The 25,401-nt window shown below is 42.9% G+C and overlaps 1 protein-coding gene across 1 annotated transcript in view; it reads left to right on the top strand.

The window, feature by feature from the left end:
- The window catches only part of tns1b (tensin 1b), a 150,175-nt gene that overhangs the window by 18,496 nt on the left and 106,278 nt on the right, over nucleotides 1-25,401 (top strand). The window lies entirely within an intron of this gene.

Below are 25,401 nucleotides of genomic sequence, written 5' to 3'. Positions count from 1 at the left end.
GTTTGCTAGCTTGCTAACTGGCAGTTTGGAGCCTGAATGGTTTAATGGAGAGAGAGCAAAAAAACGAAGTCGTCTGCATAGATTAGTAACTTTTGTTCTCATTTGCTAATTTGTATTTTGGAATAACTTAATTCATGCTTTTGAATTACTCACAGATTATTTATTCATGTACATAGAACATATTGCCATAACAATATTTGGCTATAACATTTATGTTCAAAGGTTTTCAGGTCAAACACAACGTTGTTAAACTGAATGAATCCAAAGTAAATGCATGTATCTCAAAAATCTAAACAAATGGTTCATTTAGATTAGATTTTCCATGGCCTGACAAGGTGCAATACATGAAACTAAGGTAAGGTATACATCACTGCATTGGTGTCGTAACTGTAGAGTTAGATGAGCTGTTTGAACAGCATAACCGTTTCATTTTCCAACACCTTGCTACGATTTTTTGGATGTGGATCTGGAAAAGGCTGACTACAAAAAAACAGGAAGCAGCTAAGAATACACCCAAACAGCCAGGGCAGGCGGCCTATCTCGCAGCGTTTTCACCAAAAAGTCAGAGGCTTCCTTCTCTCACAAACAAAGAAGGGAGTTTCCTGCTTAGCTGCATGATCTGGATCAAGGTTACTCTTTATTGTTCTGTTAGGGTATTCGGTTAATGTGACGTTTGCCAGAACACAGAGCCAAATGCTCTGGTTTGATTCTCTGAATTATTTTAAGAAAGGCGTTCAATTTCAGACTTTATCAGCAGCATTTCGAACCATAAACTCCCTTTTTACAATTTCTCTCTTCTTCAGTACTGAAGGAGTTTTCCATGTCAGTGCTGAGGTAGTTTTCCATATTGTTAGAGCAATGCATTTCAGGTGCCCTCCACTTTATCTAATCAGAGAAACTAAACATGTGGTTCAATTGCTGGCTTAAGTCACTGATGTGGTCCTCAGTCTTTATAGTAATCACTCAGAATACATGCAGGCTCAGAGGCTCCATGGGCCATTTATGATTGGTCTGAGACTGCCAATCTTCATTAGGGCCCCCCTGACTGCTACAAATGCACCAGCACAGTACACTTATCTCCCAAACACACATGCATTCCTCTTTGTAATCTATATTCTTATTTCATTCTTTACATTTATATATTCCCTCACATTGTCTCCCTTTTTATATTTACAGCTTCATTTTGATTGCTGGGAATTCCCTGTTACTGCACTCGACACATCTTATATTCATCGTTCTTTCACTGCTCCAAGACTCCCTCCAAGCCCCCCCCCCCCCCCCCCGCAACCTTCTATTAAATTGCAGAACCCCCCTCCTCCTTTTTCCATCACTGTAAGTGCCTCCGTCTTTACCAGACGGCTCTGCCCATCCCACCCCACCTCCGCCCACTTCTGTCTTCCCCTCTCCTAATCTTTTACCTCCTCATGCTTTGAATGGAAGAACCTGCAGCATCCAGAGAAAGACAGGGTGGAGGATGGAGGGATGCTGTAGGGATGCTAAGCAAGAGACGGACAGATGCATTTAGGAATGACCTCAACCTCACTTTAAGGGAACTTCTAGTCGCTGAAACTGAGTGAAAATGTACCATTTCTTGGATCGGATCGGCAACCATCCCAGGATTCTCTGCAGGACTAACTACTAGGGTCTTCGTACCTCAAGACGTGGGTTTTGAAGGACAAGCTAGAGAGGGAGGGGAGACGGGGAGCAAGCAGCGGCAGCTGTTATACAGTACAGGACGTGAGGAGGTTTTCAGGAGAGAATGGGCGGACTAGGTTGGTGTCTTGCCACAGTCTTCAGTTGGGCAAGATTTCTCTTCTTCTGCATCTTCCCGTTTAGTAAACACAGGAAAAGCAAAAACAAGGTACAGTTCATATTTTAGATGTAATTTGAATGAGAGGGTTTTTTTGGGATAGCTTAAGTGTTTATGATTCACCTGCATGTTGAACTTGGCTTCAGTGACTGTGCCAGATTTCCCTGTTTGTAATGGAGAAACACAAATGCTGCTTATTGCTTGGAAAAGAGCTGCATTACCCCTGGGTTGGTTATTTTTAACCACGCTAGTGGTGTGGCTCTGGAGATGGCAATGTCGTTTGGTCTGTCGGTCTGTCGGTCCACCACAACTATTGGATTTTTGTACAGATATTCATGGTCCCCAGTGAAATATCTCCAAATCTACTTGATGGATTGGCACAAGATGACTTTGGTGATCCCCTGATTTCTCCTCTTGCGCCACCATGAGGATGACATTTGTTGTTTTGATTTAACTGTCTTCACAACAATTGGATGGATTACAATAAGATTTGGTGCAGACATTCATGTCCTCTTCAGGAGGAATTGTAATAACTTTTCCTCCAGCACCATCATCGGGTCAGAAATTCAGTTTGTCCAATACTTTGTTTTGCACGTATTTAGTTATAAACCAGCTGTACTTTGTGGTTTATGCTAATGAGCAAACGTAAAACTGTGAACAGTAAACATACCAGCAAAACATCGGCATGTTAGCATTGCCATTATGAGCGTGTTAGCACGCTGGCGTTAGCATTTAGCTCAAAGCACCGCTGTGCCTAAGTACAGCCTCATAGAGCTGCTGGTGTGGCTGTAGACTCGTGTTTAAGTTCAGTGACAGTCAAATTCGTTTATTCATTCATTTAACTAGTTAGTCACAGATTTAGATGTAATTTCAATTCATCTTTGCAGCATACTCATTGTGACATTCAGTGCGATCACAGAACATATTGAGGAATTATAGCCTCTGACACAGGATGAGTGAAACGTTGGGATTATGATCTTTTGCATGACCTCGTCCCCAAATGTCCCTACATTTCCATCTGCAGTTGCCAAATGACGATGGAAATAAATTAATATTAATATTTGTATGACGCCCAGCGAGAGGCTGCTATGAGCACAGAGGATGAGAGGGGCTGGAGAGATAAGCACATTTGGACCCACACACACAAACACAGACCAGGATATTGCCAGTTTGACTTGGGCCCTTTTCCCGATAGCAGGTCTGTGCTGTTGAACAAAGCCATAAATCCTGCAAATGCAGCCACACACACCCTCACACAGTATTCCTCTACACACACTGAACTCACCCCTAATTAAAGCAGAAAGCGTTTTTAGTCAATGGCTGTCTGGCCAGACACATTGAGGGTCTTTAGCATGCGTCTCCCTCTCCTGGGGTTGTGCATCTTCCTCGGTTGGCACTTTGATGGCCTCTGTGCCATGAGGTGGCGTTCAGCAGGGGCGGGCAAACACTTTACCTGCATTTGCCCTCCCCTCTAGCCAGTCTGCGTTGGCTGTGAGTGGCTAAATTGTTAGCATCTGCGGCTTACCGGGGTGGTGCAGAGAGTTCAGAGAGGATCACTGTGCTATTAGGCAGCTGAATCCCAGCCAGGTCCAGGGATGCTGTTTCGTAGGTGACCCTGGGCTGGGACCTCTCAAAGTGAACTGACCCAAAAGATACTTTCCTTTGAATGTAATATATTTATTTTGCCACTTTGGGGGTGACAGAAACATATTGTCATCTTATAAGATGGATGTGGCGAATGGGGCAGTAACTGTTTGGTCTCTTGGTTAAACATTTGGCCTATGTAAAATCAGAAAACAGTAAAAAAAAAATGCCCATCACAATTTCAAAGCAGCAAATTTTCACGTTTGAGAAGATTGAATGAGAGAATGTTTGGATTTTTTACTTTTTCTTATTAATGATGCAGATCAATTTTCGACTAATCGAGTAATCCACAGAATTTTGCAGCTATAATAGCGAACTTGTTTCCAAACACTTTTCTAATTCCCTATCTATCATATACGGAGCAACATTAGCATTTGGAGTCACGTCTCTGGCCACCTGGTAACAGGTGTGTACCATGTAGCTCTTAGCCATGGACAGCTACCAAGTCAGTCTGAGTTTTCAATCAGATAATTTCAGTCACCTGTAATGTTTTTTTTCATTAATTTGATGATGTTGTTCAGGCTCTTACAACCGCGATACAGTCGACACAGCGTGTACAGTGCGTTCAGCAATCTAAGTATTAACAAACAATGTCACAGGATGTGGACGCCCTGCGCACCGCACTTCACTAAGTATTATACTGCACGTTAATGCCGTTATGTGGCTTTCTGTTTATTTTACTATTTATTAATATATCTGTTATATTTAGGCTCTGTTTTTTTTTAATTTATGCATCTGGTGTTGAGCTGCTCTTTTACCCTTCTGGCACAAAAGCAGATTGTTTTGGCATAAATAGAAGAAGAAGTGAGGCACAAGCAGTCAAAGCCCATGTGGTTGACATACATAGAAAAGAGGGTCTGCAGAATGTAACTTCATAATGAGGAACTCTTGGAAAAGGGTTTGATTGAAAGGCGATCTGTGGGAAGTGTAGAGCAGAAACCCGTTGCTCCGAAGAGGTCTCCAAACTGAAAAGAATATGATCACTTTCATGTTCTTCAAAGAGTAAGCCCGGCAGACCCAGAGGCTTCACACCGTGTACTGTAGGAGTGTTGTTGTTGTTGGAGGGTCAGTGTGTTCTGGTGCTGGGTGGACGGTCCTTCCTCTCCGTGTTACACAGCAGAGAGAACAGAGGAAAACGTGCACACACATGTGAGTGTTCTGCGAGGGGAGGGCCGCGGCTCTGTATTGTTTTCAACAGATGGGAGTCACGGGGGTGGGAAAGGGTGTGTGCATGTCTGTGTGTGTTGGGGGGCCTGCTGGAGTGTGTTCTTCCTCTTGTCTGTCAACAAGCGAACACCCCCTTCATCTAGCAGGTTCTAGGACGTCAGCCAAGATGACAGAACACACCCTTCTGTTTACACATTCGCTCTCTCCTTATCTGTCTGTGTGTATCTGCTGCATCTATCTATTTGCTACAGACCCTATTTCATCTGTTGATCTGTCATTTGTTTCTCTCTGTTTACCTCCTCTGTCTGCCAAACTTCCTCACTTGCTTAGTTTTTGTTTTTTTGTCGGCTGAAAGCTTCTTTTTTTTAAAAAAAATATTGAATCCATTGTAACAGGATGCACAGCTCTGATCCCTCTCTGCTGTTTACCCATCTTGACTTGGTTCAAGGACAGTGACCTGACATCGGTTAATCTCCCTAATTATGTAAGTGCCTCGCTGTCCACATGGGCTCTGGTTTACAAAAGAAGACAAGAAATGGTCAAGGTTAAAGAGGTACTAAAACAAATCCCACAAGTGATCTGATTAGCCTTGGAAATATGCCCACCCTCCCTTTATTACATTACGACCCCCCTCACCCACGCACACACTCACTCCCTCCATTATCTCTGCAGAACCTCCTGTATTTAAAAACTGTGTTCTGAAACAAGTGTCTTTTGTCTGATTCTGAATGTGGAGGCAGTTTCATCAGTGGCCACCAGTGGGTGCTGCAGCTGCACTTGGTTGCTTTATGAACTGTTCATGGTCTTAAACAAGTAAAACAGTGGGGCGATGCAGTCTGTCACCAGTGTATCACTTTGTCCTTGAATAGTCAGGACATCAAATCATGATATCTGATCTGCAGTTCTTTATTTCTAACCGCTTTATACTATTCATTGTTTCACATTATCATATTAAATCCATAACTGACTAACCTAACTAACCTAACTAAAGGTTGATATCATTTCCCTGATGCTCTCTTTGTTGGCTGTGCAGTAAATCCTGAAGTTAAATATAGAAGATATTCTGTTTATCAAAAATACTTGCCGCATCATAGACTGCCACACTAGAGTGTGCTGACAGGGAGCTGGAAGACGAGTTCATGCACGAGAAGAACATAGCGTTCAATGTTGTGGCGGCTAAATTCCCATTTGAGTACAACTAAGCTCTGCTGGACAACACTCAAGTGCACAGTCACTCAGTGACTTTGTGTTGTGCTCCAAAATAGCCTCAAGCAGTTCTATACACTTTACTGTGTGAAGTGAGACGTGAAATAATTTAGTTAAATTTAATCAGCAAACATTTAAAGCTGCTATATAGTGATGAAACCACAGAGAAATATCACCCAACCCTGCAGCCCCCCTCATCTACACGGAGCGGTTTAGCATCTTTCAGCTCGTTGTGAGTCTGCTGAATGAGTCGATAAGCAACTGTTTGCTAGCAGCTATATCAACCTAAAAGGTTATAAGTCTAAGTTGTATTTACAGCCTGTTTCCACTGCCCTCAAGAGATCCCAAAAATCAGTTGATGCTACTGAATTTCAGAGTGAATCTCCAGCAGGTCCAAATTTGTGAGAGCTCGCTTAGAGAGTCGGTTGTTGTCGTTTATTGTCGTCATTTAACTGAAGACTAAACCACCTGGTTTTTTATTCATTGTTTCCATGAATACTTTGAATTCAATAATTATTGATGCTAATCTGAGAGCAGAGGAAGACGTCCCAGACTAAGCAATGTAGCTTGCATTTGCCTGTTTTTTTTTCATTACATAGCATTGTAAAATTCACACTTTGGCTGTCGGGTTTAACTGTTGGTCCCACTAAAGATTTCAGTCAGTCAGACCAGTAACTTTGGTAACTTGGCATTTGTCATGTTATTGCTTGAAAATAGCAGTAATACGTTTAGTTGAAGCCCTAAAAAGACACACGTGCAGTAATTTAGAAAAATAAGCATTGTTTTCACAACGTTCTTGCATTTCTCAGACAAAAATCTGGTGTGTGTGTGTGTGTGTGTGTGTGTGTGTGTGTGTGTTGGTTGAGGGGGATTAAGTTTAAATTTTTTCTCTCCAACATTGTCTCCTTTAGTGAATTTGTCTCTGTAGGGGTGGCCTGCAGGAAATACCAGGGGATTAATCCTGTGTGCCACTGGGTGAGTGTGTTTGTATGTTTCGGTGGGTGGGTGGGTTTGTGTATTCATGTAGTGTGTTAGAAAGATGTGAAGATGTGTGTGTGTGTATGTGAGAGAGAGAGGGGGAGAAATAGGTGGTTACCGGTGAATGTTTATGTAAATGCATGTGGTGAGTTCGATGTCTTAAGTGATGTGTGGTTATGTCGTCAGGAAGTAGAGGGCCTGGACTTAGTGTGAGAGAATCTTTGTGTGAATGTTAGAAAACGAGGGGGTCCATGAGTGTTTACAGGTGCATGTAGTCCATCACTGGGTAATTTGTGTGGAGGTTTGCATGTGTGTGTGTGTGTGTGTGTGTGTGTGAAGTACCCACACAAGGGGATAAAGAGTCACGCATGGGGCTAACATGGTCATTGATGAGCAGTGAGAACTTAATGAAGCAGCATTTGGCTTCCCGGTCCCTCTGTGTTCTCTCTCTGTAGTAAAGGCTCAAGATGGGGGGGGTCTGTTTGAGGCCACTGCTACTGTCAGAGGTAGAGCCTCCTGGACTACGGGACAATGTGTGTGAGGCCAAGAGAAGGACTGGAAATGGTAAAAGAGTGTGCGAGATGGTCAAAGGATACGGCTGGTGATGTTCTATATTTTTATTATTGTTAACAAATACAAGGAAAAAACCAAATCATCAGTGAGCCACACGTGTTCCTCCATTTCTACGAACACACACACTTATTTGGACGCAATCCCACATACACCGTCCTGCTGCTGTAAATACACACTAGCAGACCAATTGTGCATTACTCCGCTGCTGATAATAGTCCCCAGCTATTACACAATTTTGTCCTGTTTGAGTAACATTTGCTAAAAACTGCAATGCCCTACTGTTTTAGGAAAGTACTTTACCCTTAATAAAACATTAAATTATGTATTTGTGACCCATGTTTTGAGATGGAAATGGACTTGGAGCTGAGATCTACAGGGTGGGGAAGTCAGAAACTACAGAGAGACACATCGTTGATTTCGGTCTTATTGTGGAATTTGTTGGTGATCACAAAAATATAGATAAATGTAAGTATTAGACTTGAAGACTGAGAGGAGAAGACGCCTTGTTTTGATATTGCATGTGCTTTAATGTGCATTCATTTGAATCCCATCCAGAGACATGAAATGGCACGTGTGATTTATAAATGTGCAGTTTTATTCAGTGCACTTACTGGTCCTTTGAATTTCACTGCCTTTCTCTGAATTTCGGGGCTTATGTGCAAAACATATAACATAGGAACAGGTGGCTGAAACTAACAATGTTACTTAAAGAACTTAGCATTGAAACCTACAGCTGTTGTTCGTTTCAGTGGGTACAGGTGGAGGATTGTTGAAAATTGAGAATCAAATAATGTCAAACAATGTTGAGGAGAGTGGGGGTCAAAAGTAGAACTCAACTCTCAGCTCAACTGGAGCTTTCAGGTGTCGTTTCTGACATCCAGAAAGGTTCAGTGTAGCATAGTCCAGAGTTTATGGAATATTAAAACAGGCTCAATACAGAAATACACGGGAGCGCCGGAGAGAGATGGAGGGAGGGGGGAGGTGAAGTGCGACGGATGCTGAGGGGGACGAACGGGGAGGGGGTGGGATCAAGGAATGAATGAAATTAAAAGTGGTGAGACTTAGAGGGGTAAAGAGGGAGGGAGACATGGGATGAGAGGGAGCGAGAGAGGAGGGGCAAAAGAGATGTATAATAAGCAGAGCACCCCCTCCCCCTTTGCTCCCGTGGAGTGGTGGGGGCAGCCTGACCCCCCCAAAAAAAAGCTTTGTGAAACTTTCCCCCGGCAGAGGGAAGAGAGCCAGAGTGAGCGCAGAGGAGAGGCAGTCAGGGTCCAATTTAGAGGAGAGACACCAGGAGGAGAAAACAAGTCAGACGGGGAGAAAGCAAGAGCCTGAGGTGAAAGAAGAGTGTTTCCAGGACAGTCATGGCTTTGCAGCTTTGGGCAATTCTTCTCCTGGCTGGATTACACTTAAGGAAGCCCACTGGTCTGTAGCAGCAGCAGCAGCAGCAGCAGCAGCAGCAGCAGCAGCATCACTCCTGCCCGTCACCATGCCGTCCGTCTCTCTAAGCCTGCCAACAGCTCTGGCTGGACCTGCACGCACCTGGGTCTGCCTGTCCTGCATGTTCTGGGTGAGATTTCAACAGGAATGTCTTCTCAGGATCATGATTGATTAGTGACTGTCAGCACAGGACTTATGTCACATTTATGACCAATTTACACAAGATAGCGGACCTCTGTGCATTACCTGGCCATGCAAATCTAATGACTTGTAAACTCCTATCGCATCATTTATGTCAACGTAGAATCATGAGTAGTAGTGCACGAGTGAGATGAGCGCCGGAGAGAATCAGTCGATGATGCAATCAGCCACAATGCTTTGAAGTGATTTTGTACCTCATCAAGAAATGTTGCTGGCTTGTTCAATGGGTGATACTTCAGACCAGTACCACTGGGGAAACCCCGATCAAATCAAGCTGGTCAGGGGATCTATTGGGTGGTCTGCTTGTCGGGGGTTGGGACCCTGGCTGTGGGGGGCCTTGGCACTGTGACACATTTGAATGAGGGAGATATTATGAGGGAGAATGGGAGGGTGTGCGAACACGAGACAAACTCTGTATTGTTTTCTCCCTGGAGAAACGTGTTTAAAGTGTCCTCTGCAGCTCCATGCACAGACTGAAAACTTGCCTGCTCTGAGATGAATTAAATGGATCTCCTGCTCTCTTCCCCTCAGTCTCTCTTTCTCACCCTTTCCCACTCCCTCGCTCCCTCTGTGCCCCGCTCTGTCTCGCTCTAGGTGGTTGGGACACACAGCTATTTTTGCTTTCTCTTGTATAATTCAATCTGCCGCGCATTCCCGCTCACAGTGAGGGGTTGTTTGTGCACTTGTGTGCCCTCTAAGCTGTGATGTGGTCAGTGAAGAACTGTGTTCATGTGTGTGTGTGTCCACGCTAAAAGCATTGTGACCATGCTCTCGACATTTGTCTAAAAACACTGTGAGTGCTTTTCCTAATTTGTGCTGATATGAAAGAACATTCCTGGCTCAAATATACAACATTGCATGCTGCTCTCCTCTTTTTCAGCTGAATAGAGGATGAAAGAGGAGAGTAGTTGAATAGACCATTGAGATCCATCCTTCCCCATTCTGCAGTGGTCCTTTGGGACATGACTGCACATCACTGGCAGAGCTGGAGTCCTTGGCGAGGAGACTGGATAATCTTACAGAGCTCTTCATCAGTTAATTACCATTCTTTCTTTTGAGGAGCAGGAGGCGAGGTGAAAGGGGGGGGTCGTAAAAGAATCTCAAAGCCCCCCAGCTAAGCCCTGGGTCACTGATTGACTGCATCAGAGCACTGTATGACAAAGCGAGCTCACTTAAGGGGGCGGGGTTCAATCTGAGCCTCTGCATTAATAGCAGATCTTTGTTTGGCCCTAAAACAGCCTTAATTTGGGCTGATTGGGGTTAGGGTTAACACTAACACGAACCCTTCTCGGATGAAGATGAACCGGAAAGTTTAAAAATTGAGGAATGCTCAAATGGCAAAATATAGGGTTATATATATATATATATATATATATATACTGATCAGGTTTGCATAATATGGACACAGACATACTGCTTGGGCAGCTGGGAAAGTGAGTACAGCTGCAAAAGCTGTTACGAAGCAACAGAGAAGTAGAGAGTGAGTGAGAGAGAGAGGTAGGAACAAAGCATGTGAGAGAGAGTGAGTAAGTACAGATGCAGGAAACAGACCATCTCCATGAACTAGACAAGATCTATTCCTCAGCCTGTCCTGAAATGGGGAGGGTTTCCTCTTGTCAGAGCAGGATGGTCCTGGATAAAGGGAGCTTTTTCCAGCACTGAAGCAGAAAGAAAATGCTCAGGGAAATATAGGAAATGACAGGAACAACTTGAAGGACAACGGAAATGAACAGACGATGCTCTGGGCAAGATCGGAGGGCAAAGTAAGCACGGATGGCGCAAGAGGCCTTGAAAGAAGACCTTCGGAAGAGTGCCTCTCCTCCACCAAACATTGTGAATAATTAATGAATGCCAAATAAGGGTTTTAGGGAGAGTTTTATCAGGTTTCTCTGAAAGGACCACGAAACTAATAAAACGTCCTCTACCAGCCCATCGCTGAGAGAAAGTTTAAAGGCCATGCAAATCCTGTTGACATTCAATTCAAATTGCAGGTTATGAATGTATCCATTATTCTCATGGCTTTTGCATCAAAGGCAATTGCAAAGGTGTTGGCAGCGGTGGCCAGGTGCCTCTAATCTAACAAGATGCTCTTGTAGGAAACACTGCCTCAGATCGCTGCCTCACGGTTGTGTCAATGCAAATATTGACCCTTGGCTAAACCTTCAGAGTTGTCAAGAGTTCAAAGAACTCTTCTGGATGATCGATATCCATTAACGTACACTCAGTCCATCCAGGTTCAGAGTTGGGTCTCAAAAGGATCGCTCTGGGAAATGGTGTCATCTCAGGAATGTTAGGTCATTGGTCTTTAGTTGTCTTGACACGAAAATAGACAAACCCCAAACCTGTTGTTGCTGTTTCCAACTCACTTGGATGCTTAACGTCTGCCTCTGAAAGCAGGGCACATGTAAAAGTATCAACATTTCTGAGCTCTCGTTCCATCCCTCTGATTACAAAGGTCTTATTTCCACTATTTCTACCTGTTTAGTTATCTTTGGCTCTTTTCTCACACCCCCTGCACTCTCACTCATCTCCTTTTTCCTCTCTTGGTCTGTTGCTAGTTTGATTCTCCCCCATCCGAGTTCCTGAGATTACCTCTGATTTGAGTTGAAAAATGTTCCACATGTGGGGCCCCTTTGAAAGAGGGCAACATTTCTGTAATTGTAACATCTGGGTTCACGTTGCCCCAATGTTTTTCACTGTAATGGATTTGCCATGCAGTTGTTTTTCGGCTTGACGCTCAGCCTCTTGATGCCATCCTTGTATTTCATCTCGGTGTTGCTCTTTCAATCTTGGTTGAAAAACTCTGAACAACAAAAAGGGAAGTTTAACCCTTGCTCAGTTGATTTATGAGAGTTGTTGGGCTTTGTGTAACCCCTCCCACCCACCCATTTGGTTCCTGAAGAGACCCCCAGCTTTGTGCACGCTTCACTGGGCACACTGGCCTTAAACCTCCCATGCATGGCCTTCTGGCTTTCTCTGGAGGGAGTTTCGGGATTCAGAAATTTGACTGGGTTTTTAGTTTCCCCATTTTGCTCCCCCTGATCCAGGAATATTGACTTATAAACCACAGTAAAGTCAGTTTATCCTAACTTTTATTGGTGATATAAAAACTTACATCGCAAACTCCTACTTTACCACAGATGAAATAAATTGAAGTGGTATATGGTTAATTCTTGGAATGCAATGATGGTGGTCAGTGGTCAGATATATTGTATGTTTTACACAGTTGCTGTAATTTCTCTCCTGTTAATTCATCCTGTAGATTAGTGATTCATGTTGGATGTAGATATTGCATTTCTTAAGACAGGCAGATAAAAACACGAAAAATTACAAAACTCGCCAGAGCAAGACTGAACTTAGTTCCCTCATTTTTTTCCTCTGTTGTGACATTTAGTAATATCGTCTCTGTATCATCTCTGACATCTAACTGTTGTGTTTACTTTAGTGCAGTGTTACCTCATGTCTCTGAAGGGCTTTAACCAGCTTGCCCCCCCAGAAATGAGTAGTATGTTAAAAGTAGTCTTTAAGCTGTGGTTATGTCCCTTGTCATGTCCATCACATGCTTTAATTCTGTCAGAGGTGAGACATGACATTATGAGGACACATTATAGCCAGATCACCAGTAACAAATAGAGTCATGGCATTCAGAATATACTGCACCGTACCTTTTAAGGCTCAATGAAGGTCAAGGTTTGTACAGCTATTATTTAACATTTGGTTTTGGTTGTGTTGAGTCATGTATGGCAGGCCCACACAGTTTAAAGATATAATTTAAGTCTAGCTATTTGTCTTAAAGTATTACAATGGACTTCAAATATCCCTTTTGGTTTTGCTTTTTTACCTTTTGACACTAGAGTCAGTCAAAATAATGCTGCAATCTTGATGGATCCTGGATGTTTTCTGTTGCGTTTTTGTAAAAATGTTGCACAGTCCACACAAAGATATCGACAATTGCCATTAACTTTGGCATGAATACTTATGGTTTGCAGTAAATGATACCTTTGACCAACACCATGTCAGCCTCTCTTGATAACTAATGATCAGATTTACATCAAATCTGCCCGATCACTAACATGGATCATATAGAACAGACTCTTTCTATTCATTTTTCTTCATCAACTTCCCTCTTGTGCCACCTCAGGTCAAAATGTCAACTCACATTAGCTGGGCAGACTTCACAGTTGTTTTCAGTACTAATACAATTTTAGTCTTGTTGTTTTGATTATGTTTTATTTCAGTTCAAAGGTAAGCTCTATTGGATTTCTATTGTTTAGTAACCAGCTATTTATTCTATAAAATCACTAAAATATAACACCATCATTGTGAGTTGTAGTAATGCGTAATGTAAGGCACCAAATGGACGGTTTGTGCAGATGTTTAGAGTGGACTTTGTCTCATATAGTTTCAGTTGAGGTGTAATGTATACTCAGCTTCACAGCCTTAGCTGTACATTACGATTATTGTACACTGTAGACAAATTAAAAACATGTTCTACAGCATGTTGTGTACTTTTTGTCAGCCTCTCTGGGTTCACTGCTGCTCTTATATTTGGTCTTGTGTGAAATACATGTATACAGGTGATCTTAGTCAAGGAAATGCCTGTGGGACTCTTTAGAACAAGGAAGGTCAGAGGTCACAGTTAGAGAAGTGAAACAACTGTGGGGACTTTGCTCTAGAGTCTGGGTGTGTGTTTGGACCTGGTCGTGGTTTAGATTGGACAGCTAACAGGAAGCTCATTGTGGGGCAGAGGTCCCCTCAATACTGCAGCTGCGACATTGCAAAAACAATCCCCTGCAATTTAGTTACGCAGTCGACACAGTGTTATCCATAACTATGTTTAATTATGTTGACTTGGTAGTGCAGACATGTGCTGCTGCTGCTCCTCTAACGTCCTGACACTCAGTGTCAGTGTAGTGGTCTATTTTAACCCCCGCTCCATACACTGAGCTGTGACCACTGCCATTCAGTAGTTATTAGCTGTCATATACTAATCTGAAATCATGCCAGCCCTCTATGCAGCTGATTTCTGCTCAAATCTACACCGTGACTTTTGAAAGAAGAAGTAAAAAGCCGTATTTATAAGCAAACATTTCATAGATATTTCTGTATAACAGACATTACTGACACTTTGTCGACCTTTGCCTACTTGTGCTACTGCTACAATACGTTTTAGCCTGCTACAAATAAACAACATCTGAAAATGTAAACAGGAAGTAAACGCACCTTGCCAATTTGTTAATTGTGGCCATAGTGGCAACTGTCCAGTGAAGGTTACACAGTCTGGCTTTAAAGGTTTAATATCTTGTTTATCAACCCCATGTAAGCCACCTTATATGGCTATGCTTCACATCTCATGTGTGCAACACAGTCATTATAAGCCAAAACATTCCTTACATGTACACGTAGACTCAGACTTTGTCTTCACTGGCAGAGCAGATCAGAGCAGAGCGGCCAAGTCAAACTTATGTGAAAGATATTTTAACAAGACACTGTTTTCACACAGCAACAAATCACAAACACTAATCAAACCCAGGAAACATGTCACTTTATTAAATCTGAGCTTGTGTGAGTGAATACGAAAGCTCTGAGATCACGATGCGGCACGTAACAGCAGTGTTTACTTCTTGACTATGCCAGCAATGTTTGAGGGCATCGAGCTCTTTCTTGGCACCATTTCCCCAAACCGTCAGTCAAGGGCCCTCACCAAAGAGGCCCACGGAACTTGTTAATGCCATGATAACCTCTAACTCTGGATGTGATCTGAGACCTCCCGTGGATACCTATGCATTCAAGTGTGAGGCCAAACAATGCTCATTGGAAGTGGTGCTGACAGCGTCCTGCTGCGCTGCCTGTGCATTAATCCAAAGGGGATGGAGATTTGCATTTGAGGGTTTCAGGTTTATGATTCTTCTAATTATATTAATTTATTATAAGTATTGTCAGTGGCACAAGTCATTTGTTGGATTTATTTGAATGTTCCTTACTTTATGTATTTTAGGCAACGATCCAGAACTGATTTTTGTACCTAGTTTGGAAGAACAGAAGAGGCACTCTTCAGGAAATTATGAGATCTAATCATGAGAACAAAATCCCTAAAAAACATGTCATCCTCATCCTTCCCAGAGAACATTTGGGTTTATAGTTTTAGTTTCGTCGGTCTCGTCCAAGTGCCTGAGTCTCTGCCAACCGAGCTCGATGTGGAACACGTGCTGTTTTCCCTGCGCAGTTAGCTCGTATGATAAACTTTGGCTGTCTCTGATTAAACCTAATTTATTCCACTGAATCAATGCTGTTGGCAACAACCATCCCTCTTGCTTTTATTTGGGGCTCTCAGCCATCTTTGTTCCACATGTACAATTTATTTTCATAGGCTGCTATATCACAATACTGTGTGAGAAAGTTCAGAGCTTTGTTTTCTTAAAACCGAGAGCTTATCTCGGGCGATTTTGAGATTTTCACTGAAAACAAATGAAACAGAACTTTCATGAGTTGCTTAATATGGATTTGTTGTGAGGTTTTAAAACGCATACCTGAATCCAGGCCAGGAAATGACAACGTAATTGTGTTACAACGATAACGGAGAATTTGTTTTACGCTCACAGAGCTCGGCAGATTACTTGGAGACGCAACAGTGAAAACAACAGACTACAAAACTAGAGATGATAAGAGATGGTGCAATACAACAGCAAAGAAGAAGAAGTGGATATATGAAGGAAAGCTGAGCAGGACATATCAATAGATTAAAGCTAAATACGACAGTATTTTCTGCCTGATTAAGGATTAAATTAAAGTATAAGGATGTTATTTTTTCAGTACTTTGTCTTTATCTTTGAGGAATGTGGCTTCATAAGACTTTCCTACATGAGCCAAACTCTAGCCACGATGACAATATTAACATGCTGACGATAGGCAGATGTTTACCATGTTAGCATGCTAACATAAGTCAATTAACACTAAGCACAATGTGCAGGTGAGGCCAATACTTTGGACAGTGATGATGGCACTAGATGAAGAGTCAAGGGACCACTTAAGTGATTACAATTCACATGTAGGGACCCTGAATGTGCAAACTAAATTTTATGGCCATAAAAAATACCGCCCCCCTCCCCATACAACCCTGACAACCAAGAGAAGATGACCACTCTGTGTTACTCTCTCAGTGCTGCTGATGGTCTGTGAAAAAGACGGGATTTTTTTTTTTTCCTCTTCACTTCTGGATGACTGAGTAATTTCCTCCCCGGGATCCACCTCGCTGAGATGAAATGCATGTAGAGAGAGGACTTAGAGAGGGGGGAGCAGGGGGAAGGAAAGACTGGAATGCCTGGGGTGCATTTTTTTCCCCCCAAATGAAAAGCAGGTGACTGTTCATTGTGAAGCCATTTGGTTAGTGGGAAGCGGAGAGCGGAAGAAAAGGGAGGAAGGAAAGGTCGAAAAAAAAAAGAAAGAGAAAGCTCTCTTCTTAGCTGGGAATTGTTGCCCGTTGCACTTGTTCTGTTGTGGGCTGCTTACAATTAGGGGATTCCCAGACACTTCCTCCTTCAACTGTTGAATGTATTGGAACATGTCATTCAGGATAAATCTGTGAAAAGCCTTAATTGGATCCAGGCTTATTCTTAGTTGAGTCACTTTTATCTGCTCTCCATTTGTCCGTAAGAGTTGATCAAGAAGTCACAGCTCAACCGTCTGGATGACTTGTCTGGGAATATGTGGAGCTTGGAGCTGCGATTTTCCTAAATTGAATAATAGTCATAACAAATTCAGGTTGAATGCAAGGTATTTAAAACAGGGAATAATACAGATGTTTAGACTCGCGCAGATGATATCTGATTAGTGTCAGAGTCATGTGATGGAGTCAAAAGGGTAGACAGAAATATGGGGATCAGCAGAGAGTAGCAGTGTAGGCGTTTGTTGAAGGAACAAAGCCTCTGGTGGAAGCTTCTTTTGTTGTTTAAGCTTGTGTTTCTCACACTCATAACTGTATCTTGCCATTTCCTGTCAGGGGTGGGACGAATGATTCACCTCATTGTATAGCAGATGACTCATAGGTGTACCTTCACATGCGTTTCACTCGTGGGTGGTGAGGTGAAAAAGGTGGTCTCTTTGTGTGATTTTTGTACCTGTGGTGTGTGTTACTCTTGTGTTGGTGCTTGATGCAGATTTACAGCGGAGCCAGAATGATTTACTGGCGTGACATTTGATCTCATGCTGGATGAATCAGTGAGAAACGTATGCATGGTTAGATTCATAAGCGCAGGGAAGTCTGATTTATGTTCAATTTCATTTTTGTTAGTAATAAAAAAAATGAAACAAAAAGACAATGATGCATTGATAACTGAGTGAGTTTGACATCTGTTTGATGTCATGTGTCAGAAGCCCTCTGTCTGTCTCCCATCTGCCCTTCCTGTCTGCTCGTGTGTTATCTAACAAGATAGAGGTGGCATTAAACACAACTGGCACTGCTCCTCCTGTGAGTCGACCATCTTTATGGAAGTGTGATATTAAATCACTGGAAAATGATATAATATTCATAACTATTATAACTAATAGCTATTAGTTTTATAATATTTAAACTGCCAAAAGTGTAATTCTGGAAAAACTTTTACTCCCACTCGCAAACTTAAACAAACACATCTACCAAAGGTCTTATGACTAAGGGCTGAGAAGACCTAGCTGTGTGTGTGTGTGTGTGTGTGTGTGTGTGTGTGTGTGTGTGTGAGTGTTTTGACAAAGCCTCTCCTGTAACTGGATCATGCATCATCAAACGAGGCGCTGTGGTTGCACACTGATCTAAAAGTAAATCAATGAAATCCTTGTTGTGATCAAAGTGACGACCTCTCTGCGTCTTTCACCTTCAGTGCAAACCTGCAGGGAAAGTGACCCATGACAACACAAGGGGAGGGAGGGGGGAGGATGTGAGAGGGAGTGGGGTGGTTAGGGAAAAGGTGGATGAGTTGGATTTACAGCTGGAGCCGGGGAAAGCCTTGACTAGACGAGGGCAGGGTGTGGAGGAAAGAGGTCAGGAAGAAGGGAAGAAGAGCAGTGGAGATAGGTCAAAGGTCGGCTGTTTAGCTGAGAAAGATGAAGATTAGCTGCCCTGTGAAAAGGGAACATGCCCAGCGGGAAGGAGAGCAGGACAAAACAGGAGAAGACAGGTGTGATGAGAGGATCTCGGGAAGTCTTCATGGGAAATATGAGCACTCCAAATCAGCTTTTACTTTCTTACACACTCATTGAGTCAGTGAGTGTCACACACACACACACACACACACACACACACACATGCACACACAGTCACAGATGGAGACATGTGCTGGTCACCCCAGTGTGTCTTGTTAAAATGTCCATCCATGCATATGGTGTCCCATATGAGAGACGGCAGCGTGCTAACTCGCTGATTAACCCAGTTGACTGGAGGGGGCTCGTTTAGTCTTCTGGCTCCATCAGGACGAACAATAGCCTTTGATTGGTGGGGGCCGCGACGTAGTGCTGCGCTGCGTGTGTTTGTGTATATGCTTTTTAGTGACTTCATTCAGACTGCGGAGAATCCCTGTGACACAGATAGGGAGGCCAGACAGCTCGTGCTCGCCTGTCTCGTCTGTTATTAGCAGCTTATCTGCCTGTCTGTGTTGATGCCTGTCTGTCTTTCTGTCTCTCTCCGGCTAGTGTGTGTCCCAGGTCTGACCTTGCTTCCCACATGTAACCTGTAAAAGAGATCTGGTGTTTTCTCATCGACATAAACGCCAACTTTTCACGTCCCATGGGGTGTTTTGTGTCTGAGTATAGTAATAATTGCACCCAGTGGTGTGATGATCACTTTCTGAGGCCCATTGTTAAAGGCGCCCTGTGGAAGGTGCATGTTTGCGAGTGTGCGTGTGGGCTGAACACATGCAAACATGGTTCCACGTGTATATGAGGTAATGCATGAAGTGCTGAAAGTGAATGCCAGTGTAATCAGAGGTGAAATCAGTGTGTGTGTGTGTGTGTGTGTACGTAAGCTTCTGCATGATTCACACTTTGGAGGCAGTTGAGGTAATAGTTTTGCGTTCTAAACTTGAGGAGAAAAACAGCCTCTTGGTTACCTTATTCAGCTGGAATGTCTGTCGCAAGGCAGAGTCTGGAAGGATTTATCTCCATACTATAACATTACCTAACACACGCTGAAGCTGCTCAGTGTCAGCTTGTCTTTAAGAAACTGATTACTTGAATAATGTTAATGACAACCATGAATTCCATTTCTCAACTTTGAGTTTCAAGTCATTTTCAAGAAGTAGGTGTTTTTTTTTCTTCTACATTGTGGGTCCTCAGTGGTGTTTAAGTTTGCAATGAAGTACGTGTTGCTGGGGAATTAGGATGTCTTTTGTATTTTTAAGGACAAACAAACCTTGAAGGTTTCCTGACATTTCATCTACATTTCTCTCTTCAGATCATTTGTCAGTTTGTGTTTAATGGACTGCACAGATTTTGATTATACCAGCAAGAAAACTAAAATTCAGCATGTAGTTAGTTGCAAGAATAGATATCGCCCGCTTTGACATTAGGTCTTTTTCTCTGTCTGTCTGTGCCAGTCGCTCATCTTTCTCTTCCTGTCTGCTTGTCTGGCTGTTTTCCTGCCTGTCTTTACTTTGGCAGAGAATCCTGACATCCAGGTCAAGTGTTCCTGTACACCTAAAGAAACTGATTTGCAGCTCTGTGCATCATTGTAGTCCATTTGAGACCAGATTCACTTCCAGCAGACCTGCACATTACATTAACTTACAGTCACCAATAAATAAATAAGTATGATTTCACTGTCATTTTTAGTGTATTAGATATTTAAACTTGTAAGCAGGTGTTCGTCCTCTCAGTTCTGTGCATGCTTCTCAATGCTGCCCCCTCTGGACAGTCTGCCTGTTTAAACAAGTAAATAAACAATAAAAATCAACATTCTTTGTTAATAGTGGATCAAATGACAATTTAGAAGCTAAAATAGCCTTTTAGCTTAGTTCTTCAGTTCTCTTCCTCTACTCACTCATGTTAGTAACCATCTTAGTTTAAAGCTAAAAGGAGAGTGAATATTGGACTTATAGAAGCAATTATTTGCTAACACGTAACACGTCATTCCAACTTTACAAAGTTATGATATGTAGATGTTGTGTTTTCAGCTGGTTTTGCTGCCCCCAAGAGGCCAAAAGAAATCAAGTAATGCAGCTTTAAGTTGTGAGTGGGATTGCTGAGGCTAGCTGGACTGCACTTTTTGTCAAAAACATCAGTGTAAAATGTCAAGAGCAGAGGTCAGGGCTAAAGCTAAGGTAATGTAATTCAGCACCTCCCTTGAGGGTTCTTAGAATTCCTGTGAAATTAAAAATGACAGGGCAAAAATGCTCCTCATAATTAGAAGAAACTCTGCAGCCAGCCGTAGACGGACCCAACCCGAACAACATGAAAAGACAATCAAAGTAATGCTGTGGTGGAGGGATAGCTGCTGGTCGCATGATCTTTCTTTTTAAGGTCTTTTAACAGTGGGAACAAGTAGAAAAGGAGAGTGTGGGATATGTGAGAGATGGCCGGGCATGTGTCTGTGCATGTGTGTGTGTGTGTTAGTGTGTGCATTGACGTAAAAGTGTGTTCATCTGTGGGTGTGTGTGTGTTTGGATGCACGAGAGTGTTTTGCCCGTGTGTGCTAATGAGTGTGAGGCAGGAGATTATGCGTGCGTCTCTAAGGGAACGGGAGTCTGTTCCCAGGAGCTGCAGTGCCTGAGCTGAAGGGGGTATGTGTACACCCTGACCCCAGCTTTCGGGGGTCCCGGTTGCCTGTCTGAAACCATTTCCTTCCTTTGTGGCCCATTTAAGACCCCGAAGTGTGACGCGAATGTGAAGGAGCGAGGCCATTTGTATGGCCCTGCAACACGTTGAAACTGAAAATAATCTGCGAGGACCATGTCCCTGAATGTACTGGCTGGGCTGCCTTTAACTCTCTAATTCTCTGTTCCCCACCCCCATACCTCTCCCCGTCACCCATATCTCCCCAAGCGACTCCCTATATACTCCAGCCACCCCCCCCAAACAACAAACAAACTCTGAGCGGCGGGTGCATTGCTAATGATGGGAAACAATTAAGGGCTCACAAAAGGGAGCGTCCTGCTATATTGCCCCGTGCGGTATTTACATAGTATTTTGAGGTTAAATGACTGGAGTCTGGACTTCTGGTGAGGGCAAGAGGACTTAAGTAGACAGGCCTGCTGAAGAGATCTTTCTTTTGTTTGGGTTTGTAAAGAAGGATGTGTTGGACTACTAACCACTATATTGGGAATTAAACCCTTAAAGTTGAAGGAATTTCAATTTGAGTATCCCCATCCCCATGCACATTATACTCCCCAACTAGAACCATCCGCTGGGCTGACTGCCTTTTTTGTTTTTGTTTTAATTCACTGGTATATTCTGCCGTTACAAAAGTACAACATATAAAAAGTATAAAATTGCGATGTTTCACTGTGGACATCGCCACGGCTCAACCCTGCCTCGAACCGAATTCCACCCATTCTATCCCAAGAAATAAAACAATGACAAATATGTTAACAAGACAAGTGGCATACTACTGGGTGACTGAACCCCAGTCCAGACTGGGGAGGGGGGGGCGGGGGGGACACCCAGTGTCCGACCTACTGGATAAGCCCGGGTGTGTGAATGGGGAGAGGCTGTGAGAGTGTGAGAAGGCTCAAGAGTGGTCAAAGAGGCCGCTGAATAGACTCCTAGATTGAGACATTCTGCCTGTTTAACACAGAAGTGTATAGGTGTGTGTGTGTGTGTGTGTGTGTGTGTGTGTGTGTGTAAGGCAGGTTTTAAGGTCTTTACAGACCTGGAAGAACATTACTGCCTTCATCTATCTGTTAAAGTGATAGGTGTGCGTTATACGTTCCCTACAGCTTTATTTAGACATGACCGAACCGTTATGGAAAGAGCCACAATGCTCAGGCAATACATGGCCCCTGGTGTGCTAGAGGGACTATTGTGAGCCCAAAGGACCTTTATTATCATTTGCTAGATGGAGAGTTGTGCTGCACATGCACGGAACGATAACATGTCGGGACTTCCTTAATTGCTATTTTCTCACATGCTGTTTAAATAATTAATTTTGCTGGATATTTATACTGTCATCCGTGCATGCATCCATGAAAATATAGGAAGGGAGGGATGGATTACTGCTGTGGTTGTAGGGGAGTGCGGGGTGTTGTCAGTTCTCTCACAGGCTCTCCTCACAAAAAGATATAATAAAAAACAAATCTTTGCATATCCTGTGAAATATTAAACTGACATCAATTTCTTTGTGCATGAGAGATGATAATTAGTGATTAATTCATTCCACTCAGAACTTAACGTACATTTAAACTCTGTGTGTGTGTGTGTGTGTGTGTGTGTGTAGTAAACGCTGTGCTGCTGCAGCCTTAATTTTAATCACTTAATGAATCTGAATCAGTTCAGACCTGCTGTGCAGAAGTGGTTTTGAAAAGTGACCAGGTTAGGTAGGATTGCTGGTGTGACTTTTACAGGAAAGTGACTTGTTCTAACATAAGACCAACATGAGTTATAAAAAAATACATTAAAAACGTCCCTGTTTCTGCGCAAGGTTGAATGCGATGCTGCATTTTTGGTGTTTAAGCTCATTTATTTAGAATCAGAAGTTTCACTCTTTTTAAACCTCAGGAACATTTTTCAGGATTACGTTGCTTGGGACATGGAAGTAAGGGGAGAGGCTAAAATGCATCTACAGTGGAAAAACATTAGCTTATTGCTATGGCAACACTGGCTGATTAAATTGTTACACCCCACGTTGCAGAAGTAATTTGATTTGGAATCTGGAAAATGGGTTTAGACCAAATACACATGTACAGAGACGTGTGTATGCAGTAGTGTCTACATTCATTTCTATAATATATTACACAAATGGGATGTGAAGTATATTATGAAATCCTTTCATTATATATTATATTATTTATCATATTTTACATTTATTCTACCACACCACATTAAAACTACTACATCGATTTACAAAATGAACATTAAACAAAATTGTTTAATTAAGGCACGGCGAAGCACAGGTCCTCTCCCAAATATCTATGTGGTAATTTCATCCAAACTTCCATTCCTGTGGACTTAAGGACTGTTTTGGATGACGTGGTTAGAGAGTAGACACTTTAACAAAAGCGATTAAACAGGGTGTTCCTCTAACGCCCTGGGTCATAGTCATTCTGCTGACAGTAGTATTGACTCCTTTCATGTTGACAGTTGATTCCTAAAACGGTCTGGAAGTGAAACCACAGGATTGTTTTTTGTGGTCAAAACACAAGAGCCTGGTGTCATTTTGACAGAATAGAGAACTATTTGAAGCCTCCCCTTAAAACACAGAAATACAGACTGACACACACACACACACACACACTCATCAACAATTACTACACACACTCAGAGTGCCATTAAACCCACTTATCGCCCGTTCCCTTTTCCCAATCCCCTGAAATCCATATCAAGATTCCCAACCCAGCAGGTGCCAGCCGGAGCCTTGGCATGGCGGCGCCTTGGATAACACCATGCATGGATGCCAGGCAAAGACCTCCAGCCCTCCCCAGAAAAAGCCCCCTTGCCAACATGGCGCGTCCTGCACAGGCATGGTCATTATTTCAGCCTAACTAGATTAAGCTAATCATGTTATGTAGTGGTAAGGCGTAGCCGGGAGATGAAATGAAGGGTCGGCTGTCCTGCTGTCGCCATGTGGCTCTGAAGTACAAACACTGAACTGTCACACAGAGCTCGATAAACACCAGAGGTGATATCAGTAAATGATGAATGGTAAATGATCTCACCTATATGGCGCTTTTCAACGTTCACGGTTCCCAAAGCGCTTTACAGCTAAGTCTCATTCACCCATTCACTCACACATTCACACTCCGATGGCGACCGAGCTGCCATGCAAGGTGCTGGTCTCCATCCCCCACCCCCAACCTGCTTTACCCTGCTCTACCTCCCGGGTGACAGTGCTAACCACTGCACCACCATGCCGTCTGTCATCCTGTTGCAGAATCTCAATGCTTTCCTGAGATTTTAGAAAGGTTTATCTTAACTACAATACAATTGGGTCAACATTTTAATTGGTTTGTGACCTAACACCTGCAAAACAAATGGCATTCCCATCAGCCTCAGCTACACTTTGCCGTGCTAACTAGCAAATGTTAGCATGCAAACATGCTAAACTAAGAGGGTTACTAACATTACACCTGCTAAACATCAGCATGCAAAGGTTGTAATTGTGAGCACGTTAGCATGTCGCTCAAGGCACTGCTGTGTTTAAGTACAACCTCATTGTGTCGGAGGTCCATTACAGTTGGCCTGGTCTATTTCCTTTAATCTTTAACTCTGACCCAAGGATATGTTTTTTATTCTTTGTTCCAGGTCACACTTTTCTTCTAGCTGGTCTATTTTCAAAAAACTGTGTTGCTGGAGCCCCCGTGCGTTGGCAACCCCACTTTTTCACGCAGTGCTAATGTCTGTCTGAACATGGCCGTAGTTGCTAATATGGATCAAGCTCAGCTCTAAAAATGCTCAATCCGACACTTCTCAGCGCTATAGTGTCTTTCTTTTTAGATCGATAATGTATAAAGACATTACGCAGCTGTTTTCACAGACTGAGCAGTATTCCCCAAGATCAGTAAGCTTTATTGTTATAGATTTACAGTATAATGACATGTAGAATATAAATATAGATGTTTAATCAGACTGCTTCTTCCACGTTTCGATCCATGTGGAGGTGTCAGTATGAAGGCTATGTATGAACTGGATCCTGCACTGCCTGGAAATAAGACATCATGAGAAACAAACAAGGGACTTTCCTTTCCTTCTGCTAATAACAGGAGAGAGGACAGTCACTCAGTCTGGTTTATCATTCAAGTGTTAGGTCTGTGCTGTTATTGCACACCCTAAGCCGCTTTTCCAACACGTTGCCTTTTCGGATTGATGAGAAGAAAAAGAAGGGGTCATTAGTGGTTATAAGGTTACTGTGGTCGGTAGTCTGGGGATTCTTTCAGAAAGGGGGCTGTTTTATTTTTCTTGCCATGCTTTGAGACTCTATGGTCTCCACATATGAAAATTCCTGTGAGAAGTCCCCCAATATGCCAACCACATGGCCACTTTTAGCCCTGTCCAGCATGCACACACATTTAATAGAAGCCTCGTGGCTGGACGCCATGCTGAACTGGCACTTCCTGCCTTACATGCACTTTTTCTCTTTAATCCTTGTATAGAACGTATGAACATTAAGGGAATTTAGGTGCATTTAGGTTCTTGGTCCTCTGGTGTTTTATTGTGTATTGATTGTACTGTATATTCTCGAACTGTCACATTCAAACTAAAGG

The sequence above is a fragment of the Enoplosus armatus genome, chromosome 11 (genome assembly GCF_043641665.1).
Source record: "Enoplosus armatus isolate fEnoArm2 chromosome 11, fEnoArm2.hap1, whole genome shotgun sequence".
In the NCBI taxonomy this organism is placed as follows: domain Eukaryota; kingdom Metazoa; phylum Chordata; class Actinopteri; order Centrarchiformes; family Enoplosidae; genus Enoplosus; species Enoplosus armatus.
Note: the sequence above shows the minus strand (reverse complement) of the source record. Positions and strands in the feature narration are given on the sequence as shown.